Source organism: Oncorhynchus keta, unplaced genomic scaffold (genome assembly GCF_023373465.1).
Source record: "Oncorhynchus keta strain PuntledgeMale-10-30-2019 unplaced genomic scaffold, Oket_V2 Un_contig_22091_pilon_pilon, whole genome shotgun sequence".
Taxonomy (NCBI): Eukaryota; Metazoa; Chordata; class Actinopteri; order Salmoniformes; family Salmonidae; genus Oncorhynchus; species Oncorhynchus keta.
Window position 1 is genome coordinate 1 of NW_026282752.1, and position 14,403 is coordinate 14,403.

At 50.2% G+C, this 14,403-nt stretch overlaps 2 long non-coding RNA genes across 10 annotated transcripts; both read left to right on the top strand.

The window, feature by feature from the left end:
• The first annotated feature begins 3,902 nt into the window (after nt 1-3,902).
• LOC127921361 (uncharacterized) lies at nt 3,903-6,948 on the top strand. 7 transcript variants are annotated; one of them, XR_008108807.1, is made up of 4 exons: nt 3,903-4,021; nt 4,640-4,694; nt 5,265-5,370; nt 6,910-6,948. It is a non-coding gene; the product is annotated as an uncharacterized LOC127921361 (long non-coding RNA). The 7 variants fall into 7 exon arrangements; XR_008108808.1 differs by lacking the exon at nt 6,910-6,948 and adding an exon at nt 6,861-6,881; XR_008108802.1 differs by lacking the exon at nt 6,910-6,948 and adding an exon at nt 6,441-6,493.
• A 4,655-nt stretch (nt 6,949-11,603) lies between these two features.
• On the top strand, nt 11,604-13,934 carry LOC127921360 (uncharacterized). 3 transcript variants are annotated; one of them, XR_008108800.1, is made up of 3 exons: nt 11,604-12,276; nt 12,312-12,381; nt 13,485-13,934. It is a non-coding gene; the product is annotated as an uncharacterized LOC127921360 (long non-coding RNA). The 3 variants fall into 3 exon arrangements; XR_008108799.1 differs by having other exon boundaries at nt 13,520-13,934; XR_008108801.1 differs by having other exon boundaries at nt 13,555-13,934.
• Nucleotides 13,935-14,403: the final 469 nt, after the last annotated feature.

Consider the following 14,403-nt stretch of genomic DNA (forward strand, 5'->3'; position numbering starts at 1 on the left):
GTACAGATCTACTACACCCCTCCTCTCTGTTCTGGTACAGATCTACTACACCCCTCCTCTCTGTTCTGGTACAGATCTACTACACTCTCTGTTCTGGTACAGATCTACTCTCAGGATCCCTCCCTCTGTTCTGGTACAGATCTACTACACCCCTCCTCTCAGGACCCCTCCTCTCTGTTCTGGTACAGATCTACTACACCCCTCCTCTCAGGACCCCTCCTCTCTGTTCTGGTACAGATCTACTACACCCCTCCTCTCAGGACCCCTCCTCTCTGTTCTGGTCCAGATCTACTACACCCCTCCTCTCAGGATCCCTCCCTCTGTTCTGGTACAGATCTACTACACCCCTCCTCTCTCTTCTGGTACAGATCTACTACACCCCTCCTCTCAGGACCCCTCCTCTCTGTTCTGGTACAGATCTACTACACCCTCTCCTCTCAGGATCCCTCCCTCTGTTCTGGTACAGATCTACTACACCCCTCCTCTCTCTTCTGGTACAGATCTACTACACCCCTCCTCTCAGGACCCCTCCTCTCTGTTCTGGTACAGATCTACTACACCCTCCTCTCAGGATCCCTCCCTCTGTTCTGGTACAGATCTACTACACCCCTCCTCTCTCTTCTGGTACAGATCTACTACACTCCTCCTCTCAGGACCCCTCCTCTCTGTTCTGGTACAGATCTACTACACCCCTCCTCTCTGTTCTGGTACAGATCTACTACACCCCTCCTCTCTGTTCTGGTACAGATCTACTACACCCCTCCCTCTGTTCTGGTACAGATCTACTACACCCCTCCTCTCTGTTCTGGTACAGATCTACTACACCCTCCTCTCTGTTCTGGTACAGATCTACTACACCCTCCTCTCTGTTCTGGTACAGATCTACTACACCCCTCCTCTCTGTTCTGGTACAGATCTACTACACCCCTCCTCTCTGTTCTGGTACAGATCTACTACACCCCTCCTCTCAGGACCCCTCCTCTCTGTTCTGGTACAGATCTACTAAGACCCTCTTCTCGTGGACCCTCCTCTCTGTTCTGGAAGATCTACTACACTCCCCTCTCCTCTCTGTTCTGTACAGATCTACTACACTCCCTCTCTCAGGATCCCTCCCTCTGTTCTGCACAGATCTACCACCCCTCCTCTCTGTTCTGGCATGATCTACTACACCCTCCTCTCAGGATCCCTCTGTTCTGGGCACAGATCTACTACACCCTCCTCTCAGGATCCCTCCCTCTGTTCTGGTACAGATCTACTACACCCTCCTCTCAGGATCCCTCCTCTCTGTTCTGTACAGATCTACTACACCCCTCTCAGGATCCCTCCTCTCTGTTCTGGTACAGATCTACTACACTCCCCTCTGTTCTGGTACAGATCTACTACACCCTCCTCTCTGTTCTGGTGCCAGACTACTACACCCTCCTCTGATCCTCTCTCCTCTGTTCTGGTACAGATCTACTACACCCTCCTCTCTGTTCCCAGTACAGATCTACTACACCCCTCCTCTCTGTTCTGGTACAGATCTACTACACCCCTCCTCTCAGGATCCCTCCCTCTGTTCTGGTACAGATCTACTACACCCCTCCTCTCTGTTCTGGTCCAGATCTACTACACCCCTCCTCTCTGTTCTGGTACAGATCTACTACACCCCTCCTCTCTGTTCTGGTCCAGATCTACTACACCCCTCCTCTCTGTTCTGGTACAGATCTACTACACCCCTCCTCTCTGTTCTGGTACAGATCTACTACACCCCTCCTCTCAGGATCCCTCCCTCTGTTCTGGTACAGATCTACTACACCCCTCCTCTCTGTTCTGGTACAGATCTACTACACCCCTCCTCTCTGTTCTGGTACAGATCTACTACACCCCTCCTCTCTGTTCTGGTACAGATCTGACTACACCCCTCCTCTCTGTTCTGGTACATATCTACTACACCCCTCCTCTCTGTTCTGGTACAGATCTACTACACCCCTCCTCTCTGTTCTGGTACAGATCTACTACACCCCTCCCTCTGTTCTGGTACAGATCTACTACACTCCTCCTCTCAGGATCCCTCCCTCTGTTCTGGTACAGATCTACTACACCCCTCCTCTCAGGATCCCTCCTCTCTGTTCTGGTACAGATCTACTACACCCTCCTCTCTGTTCTGGTACAGATCTACTACACCCCTCCTCTCTGTTCTGGTACAGATCTACTACACCCTCCTCTCTGTTCTGGTACAGATCTACTACACCCTCCTCTCTGTTCTGGTACAGATCTACTACACCCCTCCCTCTGTTCTGGTACAGATCTACTACACCCCTCCCTCTGTTCTGGTACAGATCTACTACACCCCTCCTCTCTGTTCTGGTACAGATCTACTACACCCCTCCCTCTGTTCTGGTACAGATCTACTACACCCTCCTCTCAGGATCCCTCCTCTGTTCTTGTACAGATCTACTACACCCCTCCTCTCAGGATCCCTCCCTCTGTTCTTGTACAGATCTACTACACCCCTCCTCTCTGTTCTGGTACAGATCTACTACACCCCTCCTCTCTGTTCTGGTACAGATCTACTACACCCCTCCTCTCAGGATCCCTCCCTCTGTTCTGGTACAGATCTACTACACCCCTCCTCTCTGTTCTGGTACAGATCTACTACACCCCTCCCTCTGTTCTGGTACAGATCTACTACACCCCTCCTCTCAGGATCCCTCCCTCTGTTCTTGTACAGATCTACTACACCCCTCCTCTCTGTTCTGGTACAGATCTACTACACCCCTCCTCTCTGTTCTGGTACAGATCTACTACACCCCTCCTCTCAGGATCCCTCCCTCTGTTCTGGTACAGATCTACTACACCCCTCCTCTCTGTTCTGGTACAGATCTACTACACCCCTCCTCTCTGTTCTGGTACAGATCTACTACACCCCTCCTCTCAGGATCCCTCCCTCTGTTCTGGTACAGATCTACTACACCCCTCCCTCTGTTCTGGTACAGATCTACTACACCCCTCCTCTCTGTTCTGGTACAGATCTACTACACCCCTCCTCTCTGTTCTGGTACAGATCTACTACACCCCTCCTCTCAGGATCCCTCCTCTCTGTTCTGGTACAGATCTACTACACCCCTCCTCTCTGTTCTGGTCCAGATCTACTACACCCCTCCTCTCTGTTCTGGTCCAGATCTACTACACCCCCTCCTCTCTGTTCTGGTACAGATCTACTACACCCCTCCTCTCTGTTCTGGTACAGATCTACTACACCCCTCCCTCTGTTCTGGTACAGATCTACTACACCCCTCCCTCTGTTCTGGTACAGATCTACTACACCCCTCCTCTCTGTTCTGGTACAGATCTACTACACCCCTCCCTCTGTTCTGGTACAGATCTACTACACCCCTCCTCTCTGTTCTGGTACAGATCTACTACACCCCTCCTCTCTGTTCTGGTACAGATCTACTACACCCCTCCCTCTGTTCTGGTACAGATCTACTACACCCTCCTCTCTGTTCTGGTACAGATCTACTACACCCTCCTCTCTGTTCTGGTACAGATCTACTACACCCCTCCTCTCAGGATCCCTCCCTCTGTTCTGGTACAGATCTACTACACCCCTCCTCTCTGTTCTGGTACAGATCTACTACACCCCTCCCTCTGTTCTGGTACAGATCTACTACACCCCTCCTCTCAGGACCCCTCTCCTCAGGCCCATCTTCTCCTGTCTTCACTGCCTCAGCATATGTCAACTCTCTGCACCACTCTAACCCTGGGAACCTCAACCTGCCTCTCCTCACAACTCCTATCAATAGTCCTGTGACTGTCATGTACAGCGAGCCACAGCCCTCTACTGTCTGTTGTTGTTGCTGCTGCTGTGCTAGTAGCTAGCTAGTGTGTTAACTGGTTGTGTTGACTGTGTGTCCACACAGGGTCTGGTACTCGGCGTTTACGAGAGCGAGAAGGAGGACGACTCTCTCCATCTAACTGAATCAGCAGCTGGTGTCGACAGAGTTCTGTCTGGTAAACTGACTGAGCTGCTAAAGATGTGAGTCACACACACACACACCTACACACCTACACACACACTACACACACACCTACACACACACCTACACACACCGTCACACACACACCGTCACACACACACACCGTCACACACACCGTCACACACACCGTCACACACACACCGTCACACACACCGTCACACACACACGTCACACACACCTACACACACACCGTCACACACACGTCACACACCGTCACACACACCGTCACACACCGTCACACACCGTCACACACACGTCACACACACACCGTCACACACACACCGTCACACGCACACCGTCACACACACACCTACACACGCACACCTTCACACGCACACCTTCACACGCACACCTTCACACGCACACCTTCACACACACACATCTTCACACACACACACCGTCACACACACACCTTCACACACACACCGTCCACACACACCGTCACACGCACACCTTCACACACACACCTTCACACGCACACCTACACACACACACCTTCACACACACACCTTCACACACACCTTCACACACACACCTCACACACACACACATCCTATCTGTAAGAGTGTGTTTGTGTGTTGACTGGTGTAAAACCTTTCTCCTTGGCAACTCCTCAGATCAGGACCAGGTCTGAAGAAAGGGAAGAGCAGAATATTCTACGGTCTTCATGAGGTAATATATATATTAACTATATTACCAGAATATTCTACAGTCTTCATGAGGTAATATATATATTAACTATATTACCAGAATATTCTACAGTCTTCATGAGGTAATATATATATTAACTATATTACCAGAATATTCTACAGTCTTCATGAGGTAATATATATATTAACTATATTACCAGAATATTCTACGGTCTTCATGAGGTAATATATATATTAACTATATTACCAGAATATTCTACAGTCTTCATGAGGTAATATATATATATGAACTATATTACCAGAATATTCTACGGTCTTCATGAGGTAATATATATTTTAACTATATTACCACAATATTCTACAGTCTTCATGAGGTAATATATATATTAACTATATTACCAGAATATAATATATATATATATTAACTGTAGTGACGCTGTAACAACAGATATTAAACTCGTCATCTCACTGAGCAGCAGATATTATAGATGAGAGCAAGACGATACACGCTTACTAATTACTGTGTGTGTGTGTGTGTGTGTGTGTGTGTGTGTGTGTGTGTGTGTGTGTGTGTGTGTGTGTGCGCATACAGGACTTCCCATGCATAGCAGTAGTTGGTCTAGGGAGGAACTCTCTGGGTGTGTGTGGGACAGAGTACTGGGACACCTGTAAGGAGAACATCAGGGCTGCTATAGCAGGTGAGTCTCTCCTTTTACGTGTGTGTGTGTGTGTGTGTGTGTGTGTGTGTGTGTGTGTGTGTGTGTGTGTGTGTGTGTGTGTGTGTGTGTGTGTGTGTGTGTGTGTGTGTGTGTGTGTGTGTGTGTGTGTGTGTGTGTGTGTGTGTGTGTGTGTGATACCGTTTTAGTGATCTATACACAACCTGCTCCACGTTTATCAGTCAAATATTTAGTATGTTTTCTAAGAGGTAACAAACCAAGATGTTGATAGTGTCTGTCTTCACAGCCCAGAGTTTATACTGGTGGAGAAGCACTCTTAGTACCAATAAACCTGTGACTTATTGAATATGATTCTACCAACTCTGGGTTTAATAACAGCCAGTCTGTCTGTCAGAGGCTGCAGGGTTCTCCAGAACCATGTGTTGACCCATACAGAGGCTAGTGGGTTTAATAACAGCCAGTCTGTTAGTGGGTTCTCCAGAACCATGTGTTAACAGTTTAATAACAGCCAGTCTGTCTGTCAGGAGGCTGCAGGGTTCTCCAGAACCATGTGTTGACCCATATAGAGGTTGGTGGGTTTAATAACAGCCAGTCTGTCTGTCAGGAGGCTGCAGGGCTCTCCAGAATCATGTGGTTGACCCATACAGAGGTTGGTGGGTTTGAGGTTCTGCAGGGTTCTCCAGAACCATGTGTTGACCCAGGTGGGTTTAATAACAGCCAGTCTGTCTGTTGGTCCAGAACCATGGTTACAGAGGTTGGTGGGGTTTAAACAGCCAGTCTGTCTGTCAGGAGGCTGCAGGGTTCTCCAGAACCATGTGTTGACCCATAGAGGTTGGTGGGTTTAATAACAGCCAGTCTGTCTGTCAGGAGGCTGGTCCAGGGTTGACCCTTACAGAGGTTGGTGGGTTTAAAACAGCCAGTCTGTCTGTCAGGAGGCTGCAGGGTTCTCCAGAACCATGTGTTGACCCATACAGAGGTTGGTGGGTTTTAATAACAGCCAGTCTGTCTGTCAGGAGGCTGCAGGGTTCTCCAGAACCATGTGTTGACCCATATGAGGTGGTGGGTTTAATAACAGCCAGTCTGTCTGTCAGGAGGCTGCAGGGTTCTCCAGAACCATGTGTTGACCCATATAGAGGTGGACAGCCAGTCTGTGTAGGCTGCATCCAGAACCATGTGTTGCCATATAGAGTAACAGCCAGCAGAGGGAGGGCTGTTGACCCATATAGAGGTTGGTGGGGGCTGTCTGTAGGTTGCAGGGTTCTCCAGAACCGATGCCAGTCTGTCTGAAAGGTTTCTCCAGAACCAGACCCATACAAGAAGAGTCTGTCTGTCAGGCTGAGGGTCCAGAACCACCCATAGAGTGTGTGTGAGGGGACTGAAGGTTTAATAACACAGTCTGTCTGTCAGGGACAGGGTTCTCCAGAACCACCCACTTTAATAACAGCCAGTCTGTCTGTCAGGAGGCTGGCACATGTGTTGACATACAGAGGGTTTAATAACACATCTGTCAGGAGGCTGCAGGGTTCTCCAGTTGACCCATACAGACACACACAGCCACAGGAGGCTGCAGGGTTCTCCAGAACCATGTGTTGACCCATACAGAGGTTGGTGGGCACAGAGAGTCTTAAACACGGACATCCACTGACTCTCCTGTAACCTGTGTGTGTGTCCAGTGGAGGTGTGTCTGGTGGGAGACAGCCAGTCAGCAGCAGAGGGAGCAGTTCTGGGCTGCTACTTACTGACCTGGAAGCTCCAGCCAATCATGTCACCACACAGCTGCGCTGACACCATCACAAACAGACACACACACACTACTGGCACACAGAGACACACACACATAAGAGGACAGACAAACACACGGGGAGGGACGAGGAGGAAGGGGACACACTGGCACAGGGACTGGGGAGGGACTGGGGGAGGGACTGGGGGAGGGACTGGACACTCTCTGTAACCTGGGGTGAGTGGATGGTGTCTGGCTGAGAGGAGGGATTGGGGGAGGGAGGGGCAGAACCTGGGGGAGGGAGCTCCAGCCAATCATGGGACTAGAGTCTTCGGACCATGGGGGCCGGGGACTGAGGATGAAGGTACAGAGGGACTGGGGGGAGGGACTAGGAGGAAGGGGAGGGACTGGAGGAGGGACTGGGGGAGGGACTGGGGGAGGGACTGGGGGGAGGGACTGGGGAGAGACTGGAGGGACTGGAGGAGGGACTGGGGGAGGGACTGGGGAGGGACTGGGGGAGGGAAGGGGAGGGACTGGAGGAGGGACTGGGAGGAGGGACTGGAGGAGGGACTGGGGGAGGGACTGGGAGGGGGGACTGAGGAGGGACTGGGGGAGGACTGGAGGAGGGAGGAAGAGGGGGGACTGAGGGAAGACTGGGGAGGGACTGGGGGATGAGGATGAAGGGGAGGGACTGGGGGTGGGACTGGGGGGGAGGGACTAGAGGAGGGACTGGGGGGAGGGGGAGGGACTGGGGGAGGGACTGGAGGGAGAGGGACTGGGGGATGAGGAGGGGAGGGAAGAGGAGAGACTGGAGGGAAGAGGAGGGACTGGGGGTGGGAGGGGGAGGAGTCAGGATGTAACATTTTATTTTGACAAAAGTTTAATTACGAATGTCATTAACAAGTGTGTGTGTGTGTGTGTGTGTGTGTGTGTGTGTGTGTGTGTGTGTGTGTGTGTGTGTGTGTGTGTGTGTGTGTGTGTGTGTGTGTGTGTGTGTGTGTGTGTGTGTGTGTGTGTGTGTGTGTGCAGGTCTCAAGAGTGGATAGAGGAGCAGCAGATGGGAGCGTCCTTACTTTAAAGGTGATAGATGGGAGGTTCAGTGTTTCTAAAGGTGATAGATGGGAGGGTTCCTCAGTGTTTCTAAAGGTGATAGATGGGAGGGTTCCTCAGTGTTTCTAAAGTGAGTGATATGTTCCTTGTACGAAGGTGATAGATGGGAGGGTTCCTCAGTGTTTCTAAAGGTGATAGATGGAGGGTTCTAGTGTTTCTAAAGGTGATAGATGGGAGGGTTCCTCAAAGTGTTTCTAAAGGTGATAGATGGAGTGGTTCCTCAGTGTTTCTAAAGGTGATGGGAGGGTTCCTCGGTGTTTCTAAAGGTGATAGATGGGGAGCCGCTCCTCAGTGTTTCTGAAGGCATGATGGGAGCGTTCCTGCTTCTAAAGGTGATAGGAGGGTTCTAAAGGTGATAGATGGGAGGGTTCCTCAGTGTTTCAGGTAACAAAGGTGATAGATGGGAGGGTTCCTCAGTGTTTCTAAAGGTGATACGGGAGGTTCCTCAGTGTTTCTAAAGGTGATAGATGGGAGGGTTCCTCAGTGTTTCTAAAGGTGATAGATGGGAGGGTTCCTCAGTGTTTCTAAAGGTGATAGATGGGAGGGTTCCTCAGTGTTTCTAAAGGTGATAGATGGGAGGGTTCCTCAGTGTTTCTAAAGGTGATAGATGGGAGGTTCCTCAGTGTTTCTAAAGGTGATAGATGGGAGGGTTCCTCAGTGTTTCTAAAGGTGATAGATGGGAGGGTTCCTCAGTGTTTCTAAAGGTGATAGATGGGAGGGTTCCTCAGTGTTTCTAAAGGTGATAGATGGGAGGGTTCCTCAGTGTTTCTAAAGGTGATAGATGGGAGGGTTTCTAAAGGTGATAGATGGGAGGGTTCCTCAGTGTTTCTAAAGGTGATAGATTGGAGGGTTCCTCAGTGTTTCTAAAGGTGATAGATGGGAGGGTTCCTCAGTGTTTCTAAAGGTGATACATTTACATTTACATTTACATTTAAGTCATTTAGCAGACGCTCTTATCCAGAGCGACTTACAAATTGGTGCATACACCTTATGACAACCAGTGGAACAGCCACTTGCATCTAAATCTTGTTGGGGGGGAGAAGGATTACCTACCCTTACTTACCCTATCCTAGGTATTCCTTGAAGAGGTAGGGTTTCAGGTGTCTCCGGAAGGTGGTGATTGACTCCGCTGTCCTGGCGTCGTGAGGGAGTTTGTTCCACCATTGGGGGCCAGAGCAGCGAACAGTTTTGACTGGGCTGAGCGGGAACTGTACTTCCTCAGTGGTAGGGAGGCGAGCAGGCCAGAGGTGGATGAACGCAGTGCCCTTGTTTGGGTGTAGGGCCTGATCAGAGCCTGGAGGTACTGAGGTGCCGTTCCCCTCACAGCTCCGTAGGCGAGCACCATGGTCTTGTAGCGGATGCGAGCTTCAACTGGAAGCCAGTGGAGAGAGCGGAGGAGCGGGGTGACGTGGAGAGAACTTGGGAAGGTTGAACACCAGACGGGCTGCGGCGTTCTGGATGAGTTGTAGGGGTTTAATGGCACAGGCAGGGAGCCCAGCCAACAGCGAGTTGCAGTAATCAAGACGGGAGATGACAAGTGCCTGGATTAGGACCTGCGCCGCTTCCTGTGTGAGGCAGGGTCGTACTCTGCGGATGTTGTAGAGCATGAACCTACAGGAACGGGACACCGCCTTGATGTTAGTTGAGAACGCCAGGGTGTTGTCCAGGATCACGCCAAGGTTCTTAGCGCTCTGGGAGGAGGACACAATGGAGTTGTCAACCGTGATGGCGAGATCATGGAACGGGCAGTCCTTCCCCGGGAGGAAGAGGAGCTCCGTCTTGCTGAGGTTCAGCTTGAGGTGGTGATCCGTCATCCACACTGATATGTCTGCCAGACATGCAGAGATGCGATTCGCCACCTGGTCATCAGAAGGGGGAAAGGAGAAGATTAATTGTGTGTCGTCTGCATAGCAATGATAGGAGAGACCATGTGAGGTTATGACAGAGCCAAGTGACTTGGTGTATAGCGAGAATAAGAGAGGGCCTAGAACAGAGCCCTGGGGGACACCAGTGGTGAGAGCGCGTGGTGAGGAGACAGATTCTCGCCACGCCACCTGGTAGGAGCGACCTGTCAGGTAGGACGCAATCCAAGCGTGGGCCGCGCCGGAGATGCCCAACTCGGAGAGGGTGGAGAGGAGGATCTGATGGTTCACAGTATCGAAGGCAGCCGATAGGTCTAGAAGGATGAGAGCAGAGGAGAGAGAGTTAGCTTTAGCAGTGCGGAGCGCCTCCGTGATACAGAGAAGAGCAGTCTCAGTTGAATGACTAGTCTTGAAACCTGACTGATTTGGATCAAGAAGGTCATTCTGAGAGAGATAGCGGTAGAGCTGGCCAAGGACGGCACGCTCAAGAGTTTTGGAGAGAAAAGAGAGAAGGGATACTGGTCTGTAGTTGTTGACATCGGAGGGATCGAGTGTAGGTTTTTTCAGAAGGGGTGCAACTCTCGCTCTCTTGAAGACGGGAGGGACGTAGCCAGCGGTCAGGGATGAGTTGATGAGCGAGGTGAGGTAAGGGAGAAGGTCTCCGGAAATGGTCTGGAGAAGAGAGGAGGGGATAGGGTCAAGCGGGCAGGTTGTTGGGCGGCCGGCCGTCACAAGACGCGAGATTTCATCTGGAGAGAGAGGGGAGAAAGAGGTCAGAGCATAGGGTAGGGCAGTGTGAGCAGAACCAGCGGTGTCGTTTGACTTAGCAAACGAGGATCGGATGTCATCGACCTTCTTTTCAAAATGGTTGACGAAGTCATCTGCAGAGAGGAGGAGGGAGGGGGGAGGATTCAGGAGGGAGGAGAAGGTGGCAAAGAGCTTCCTAGGGTTAGAGGCAGATGCTTGGAACTTAGAATGGTAGAAAGTGGCTTTAGCAGCAGAGACAGAGGAGGAAAATGTAGAGAGGAGGGAGTGAAAGGATGCCAGGTCCGCAGGGAGGCGAGTTTTCCTCCATTTCCGCTCGGCTGCCCGGAGCCCTGTTCTGTGAGCTCGCAATGAGTCGTCGAGCCACGGAGCGGGAGGGGAGGACCGAGCCGGCCTGGAGGATAGGGGACATAGGGAGTCAAAGGATGCAGTAAGGGAGGAGAGGAGGGTTGAGGAGGCAGAATCAGGAGATAGGTTGGAGAAAGTTTGAGCAGAGGGAAGAGAAGATAGGATGGAAGAGGAGAGAGTAGCGGGGGAGAGAGAGCGAAGGTTGGGACGGCGCGATACCATCCGAGTAGGGGCAGTGTGGGAAGTGTTGGATGAGAGCGAGAGGGAAAAGGATACAAGGTAGTGGTCGGAGACTTGGAGGGGAGTTGCAATGAGGTTAGTGGAAGAACAGCATCTAGTAAAGATGAGGTCAAGCGTATTGCCTGCCTTGTGAGTAGGGGGGAAGGTGAGAGGGTGAGGTCAAAAGAGGAGAGGAGTGGAAAGAAGGAGGCAGAGAGGAATGAGTCAAAGGTAGACGTGGGGAGGTTAAAGTCGCCCAGAACTGTGAGAGGTGAGCCGTCCTCAGGAAAGGAGCTTATCAAGGCATCAAGCTCATTGATGAACTCTCCAAGGGAACCTGGAGGGCGATAAATGATAAGGATGTTAAGCTTGAAAGGGCTGATAGATGGGAGGGTTCCTCAGTGTTTCTAAAGGTGATAGATGGGAGGGTTCCTCAGTGTTTCTAAAGGTGATAGATGGGAGGGTTCCTCAGTGTTTCTAAAGGTGATAGATGGGAGGGTTCCTCAGTGTTTCTGAAGGTGATAGATGGGAGGGTTCCTCAGTGTTTCTAAAGGTAATAGATGGGAGGGTTCCTCAGTGTTTCTAAAGGTGATAGATGGGAGGGTTCCTCAGTGTTTCTAAAGGTGATAGATGGGAGCGTTCCTCAGTGTTTCTAAAGGTGATAGATGGGAGGGTTCCTCAGTGTTTCTAAAGGTGATAGATGGGAGGGTTCCTCAGTGTTTCTAAAGGTGATAGATGGGAGCGTTCCTCAGTGTTTCTAAAGGTGATAGATGGGAGGGTTCCTCAGTGTTTCTAAAGGTGATAGATGGGAGGGTTCCTCAGTGTTTCTAAAGGTGATAGATGGGAGGGTTCCTCAGTGTTTCTAAAGGTGATAGATGGCAGGGTTCCTCAGTGTTTCTAAAGGTGATAGATGGGAGGGTTCCTCAGTGTTTCTAAAGGTGATAGATGGGAGGGTTCCTCAGTGTTTCTAAAGGTGATAGATGGGAGCGTTCCTCAGTGTTTCTAAAGGTGATAGACGGGAGGGTTCCTCAGTGTTTCTAAAGGTGATAGATGGGAGGGTTCCTCAGTGTTTCTAAAGGTGATAGATGGGAGGGTTCCTCAGTGTTTCTAAAGGTGATAGATGGGAGGGTTCCTCAGTGTTTCTAAAGGTGATAGATGGGAGGGTTCCTCAGTGTTTCTAAAGGTGATAAATGGGAGGGTTCCTCAGTGTTTCTAAATGTGATCGATTGGAGGGTTCCTCAGTGTTTCTCTGAAGGTGATAGATGGGAGGGTTCCTCAGTGTTTCCTAAAGGTGGATAAAATGGGAGGGTCTCAGTGTTTCAAGGTGATAAATGGAGGTTCTCATTGTTTCTAAAGGTGATAAATAGGAGAGGTTTCCTCAGTGTTTCTAAAGGTGATAGATGGGAGGGTTCCTCAGTGTTTCCTAAAGGTGATAGATGGGAGGTCCCTCAGTACTTGAAGGTGACAGATGGGAGGTCCCTCCCAGTGTTCCACAAGGTGATAAATGGGGAGGTTTCTAGTCATGATAAATGGAGGGTTCTCGAAAGTGCTCTAAAGGCGATGGCGTGGTGGGTTCCTCATTGTTTCTAGTCATGATAGACGGGGAGGTTTCCTCATTTGTTTCTAAAGGTGACAAACGGGAGGTTCCCCAGCGTTTCTAAAGGTGATAGATGGGAGGGTCTCAGCGTTTCTAAAGGTGATAGATGGGAGGGTTCCTCAGTGTTTCCTAAGGTGATATAGTGGAGGGTTCCTCAGTGTTCTAAAGGTGATAAATGGGAGGGTTCCTCAGTGTTTCTAGCTGGGTGATAGATGGAGGCTTCCTCAGTGTTTCTAAAGGTGATAAAATGGAGGGTTCCTCAGTGTTTCCTAAAGGTGATAAATGGAGGTCTCAGTGCCTGAAGGTGATAGGATGGGAGGGTTCCTCAGTGTTTCTAAAGGTGATAGATGGGAGGGTTCCTCAGTGTTTCTAAAGGTGATAGATGGGAGGGTTCCTCAGTGTTTCTAAAGGTGATAGATGGGAGGGTTCCTCAGTGTTTCTAAAGGTGATAGATGGGAGGGTTCCTCAGTGTTTCTAAAGGTGATAGATGGGAGGGTTCTCAGTGTTTCTAAAGGTGATAGATGGGAGGGTTCCTCAGTGTTTCTAAAGGTGATAGATGGGAGGGTTCCTCAGTGTTTCTAAAGGTGATAGATGGGAGGGTTCCTCAGTGTTTCTAAAGGTGATAGATGGGAGGGTTCCTCAGTGTTTCTAAAGGTGATAGATGGGAGGGTTCCTCAGTGTTTCTAAAGGTGATAGATGGGAGGGTTCCTCAGTGTTTCTAAAGGTGATAGATGGGAGGGTTCCTCAGTGTTTCTAAATGTGATAGATGGGAGGGTTCCTCAGTGTTTCTAAAGGTGATAGATGGGAGGGTTCCTCAGTGTTTCTAAAGGTGATAGATGGGAGGGTTCCTCAGTGTTTCTAAATGTGATAGATGGGAGGGTTCCTCAGTGTTTCTAAAGGTGATAGATGGGAGGGTTCCTCAGTGTTTCTAAAGGTGATAGATGGGAGGGTTCCTCAGTGTTTCTAAAGTGTGATAGATGGGAGGGTTCCTCAGTGTTTCTAAAGGTGATAGATGGGAGGTTCCTCAGTGTTTCTAAAGGTGATAGATGGGAGGGTTCCTCAGTGTTTCTAAAGGTGATAGATGGGAGGGTTCCTCAGTGTTTCTAAAGGTGATAAATGGGAGGGTTTCTAAAGGTGATAAATGGGAGGGTTCCTCAGTGTTTCTAAAGGTGATAGATGGGAGGGTTCCTCAGTGTTTCTAAAGGTGATAGATGGGAGGGTTCCTCAGTGTTTCTAAAGGTGATAAATGGGAGGGTTCCTCAGTGTTTCTAAAGGTGATAGATGGGAGGGTTCCTCAGTGTTTCTAAAGGTGATAGATGGGAGGGTTCCTCAGTGTTTCTAAAGGTGATAGATGGGAGGGTTCCTCAGTGTTTCTAAAGGTGATAAATGGGAGGGTTCCTCAGTGTTTCTAAAGGTGATAGATGGGAGGCTTC